The sequence below is a fragment of the Lethenteron reissneri genome, chromosome 45 (assembly GCF_015708825.2).
Source record: "Lethenteron reissneri isolate LAM-NWPU_2019-01 chromosome 45, ASM1570882v1, whole genome shotgun sequence".
Classification (NCBI taxonomy): domain Eukaryota; kingdom Metazoa; phylum Chordata; class Hyperoartia; order Petromyzontiformes; family Petromyzontidae; genus Lethenteron; species Lethenteron reissneri.
The window spans coordinates 8886621-8889558 of record NC_083823.1 but is presented as its reverse complement, the minus strand read 5'-3'; the positions used below and the strand labels follow the sequence as shown (position 1 = coordinate 8889558).

General features: G+C 47.4%; 1 long non-coding RNA gene across 1 annotated transcript; it reads right to left on the bottom strand.

Moving 5' to 3' along the window:
• Positions 1 to 240: 240 nt before the first annotated feature.
• On the bottom strand, positions 241 to 1821 carry LOC133353978 (uncharacterized). The gene is made up of 2 exons (XR_009756511.1): positions 1234 to 1821; positions 241 to 471 (listed from the first exon to the last, which is right to left on the bottom strand). It is a non-coding gene; the product is annotated as an uncharacterized LOC133353978 (long non-coding RNA).
• Positions 1822 to 2938: the final 1117 nt, after the last annotated feature.

The window sequence follows — 2938 nt, the reverse complement described above, 5'->3', positions numbered from 1 at the left end:
TTAATGTGCCAATATATTCGTGACTGTGGTGCGTGTAATGATGCATACTGGCATCGATGCAAATGTATCCTGAAGCTCACAAACAGACGTCGAATTGTGGGCGTGTGAGTCGATTATTTTTACGATCTCCATGAAGTGTATGCGAATGGTATGAGAATGGTTACGTGCTCCCAACGGGGGAAACAAACTGGACAACTTAGACGTAATACGTGAGGAAACAATACTAACGAGGCGGTAAAAGAGATCAATAATGTATTCTTTAGTTGTCGATATTCATCCACTCGGAGGGTGAATATATGCCTAATGACTGTTTACATCATATCTGACCGGCAGGGTTGCACAGTGATAACACCCGTGCCTGACAGCCTTACAGCATGACGCGTCTGAGTTCTCCACCTTTTTATTTGAATTTTAAATGATCGGCTCTTGCTTTGTGTGGCTTTCCTCCGGGTTCTTCGGTGCCTCCCATAGCTGACAAAAACACACACAATGTTATAATAATAATAGGGTTTTCCCCTTTTTCTGGCAACAAAATTGAAACCTTTTTACAAGGAATCATGTCTGCATTAACCACAATACTTGTGGTCAAAATGCAAACAAAAACACACTTATTCTTGGTTCTTTCGGTAGAGTCACGTAGAAGGGAAATAATAAAATAATCCAAATTAAACAATACAATTCTCACGACGTTTCGATTGCAACACAAGCAATCATCATCAGGTTTGAAAACCACATAAGAAATTTTGAAAAAAGTCCTTGAAACTGATTGGTCCACAACAGAGACGGCTTTCTTTTGAGCCTCGTCTCAATTAGTGCTAGACCAGAGGACGCCAAAAGGCGTACAGCTCAAAGACAATGCACTATCAGAGTAATGCAATGTTACCGGTATTCACCAAACATCCGAGATATCCGAAGCTGGATGATTGCTGGGCTACGTTGTGGGTAGGAGAGGGCAGTGCAGCGAAATACATCTTTGTAAAACCTCCATCAAGACATTGTCAGGTACTGCTACGCTCTCACAAACCCGCACTGACCGCCTTGGTGTGGGTGGGGAGGCCCTCGTCCGCGAACTGAAGCCAAGAGACCTGGATCTGCTCACACTGGTAACCTTACAGCGCTTGTGCCTGCATCACTCATGGCGGAGTTTTATATTTATCTGAATCAACGGCTGTTTGTGTGGGTTTTTTTTTTAAATAGCAGGAATGTGAACAGGGCTCGTGTTTTGATTCACACCTTGTTGTTGCACAAGTCCCCTGTGCGTGGTTACTCGGTGTGCCACGCACGCCCGGCGGTGTCCATTTCCCTGCACACGATGTTGCAGAACCCCGTGACATCACAGCGCCCCAACTAATTACCGACAAAAACAAGCAAGCCCCTCTTCAATGTCGCTCGAGTGCATCAGAGGTGTTCACCCGATACCCACGACCCCCACCGTCGGGGCCAGGGTGGCCTGTGTCAATTTCTTTTTTCTGAGCCAAGACTACTCGGAATTGCGTGGGGTCAACTGCTTGGGGTTTTTTTTCTATCTCTCCGTGTGCTTTCATTCTGTGCCTTTTCTCTAGTCGCGTCCACTGTTCTTACTTCGAGATCCATAGACTTACATACAGGCCCTTATACTAGTGTAGTGAGCCACTTGCGAGACACGCCGAGGCTTCTTATTTATTAAGAGCACATGAGGCGATACACTTCATAACGCAGCTACACATAGCACTCAGCCCATCTCCGTCATGCACTGCGCTAAGCTGTTCGACTAGCGTAGTGGCGGTGACAGAGATGGTCTTGCAGAAGAACAGCCACGTGGTTGAAGACAAAGAGATGACGACGAGCAGCGACGTAGCCAGGACCCAGATACCGCAGAACAGCCCCGAACCTCTCGTTCGGTCCCCATTATATCTGCCCGGGGCCACGCCCCCTTTCCAGAACCTTCACGCTGGTTCCCGGAGCTTCTCGACTGACTCCGCGCTTCACCTTTACCCCAGATACGCCCCCCCACCCCTTATAATAAGGCATTATGTAATGCAGCCATAACCGTAATTACCCCTACAGGGCGGCAGGTGTCACCCTGTCATTACACTAGCATGCACTTGCGTTGTCCAGAGACTTGCATTGAGACCCATGCACTTACAAAGTCACGTGTCCCATTACTGTGTGGAGTCAACTGCTTGGACTTTTTCTCTCCACGTGCTTCCATTCTGTGGACATTCTCGAGTCACATCCACTCTTTGTACATCTCCCCACATCACATCCTCCCATCTCGCCCTTGGTCTCCCTCGACTTCTCCTGCCCTCTACTGGTCGCATCTCCACATGCATTCTTTATTTCCATGGCCGTGCCAACTCAGGAGAGATTTAAACGAATTCTAATACTTTCGGTAAATGATCATCGCTGCCGCGGTGTAATGGTCAGCACACTGAACTTGCAATCCAGAGGTCGCCAGTTTGATTCCCATCTTCTGGCGTGGAAGTTGAAAAATGTGCAACGTTCTCGAATCTTCCGCCACCGCTGTCCACCGAGCAGCAGTATAAATGGGCTCACCACAGTTAATCGACTGGTCGTGTGTGGTGGGATAAAGAGTGGGGAATCCCACCTCTTCAAAGACATCTGGCCTGCATGGAAGAGGAGACCAAATATCCTCTAGATTGACGGGCTCTTGAGAGCGTCCTTTAGCGGTGTGAAAGCCCTTCTGCCAGCATTTGTGTGAGGAAGCAATTGCAGGGCTGCACCTTTATCTTGTGTATATTGTGTGTATTAGTGTGCCAATATGTAAAAATATACAGTATTTGAAAGCCCTGCTCTGGCCTCAAGGAAAGGTTCAGCACTCCTCAAGTTCAAGATTCAAGTTTGTTTTTGTGTGACCAGCAGAGAACTCGAGAGACCAGGATGAGTATCCTTTGCAAGTGACCTGGGTCAGGAAATGACAAAAGCAAAACATAAAATA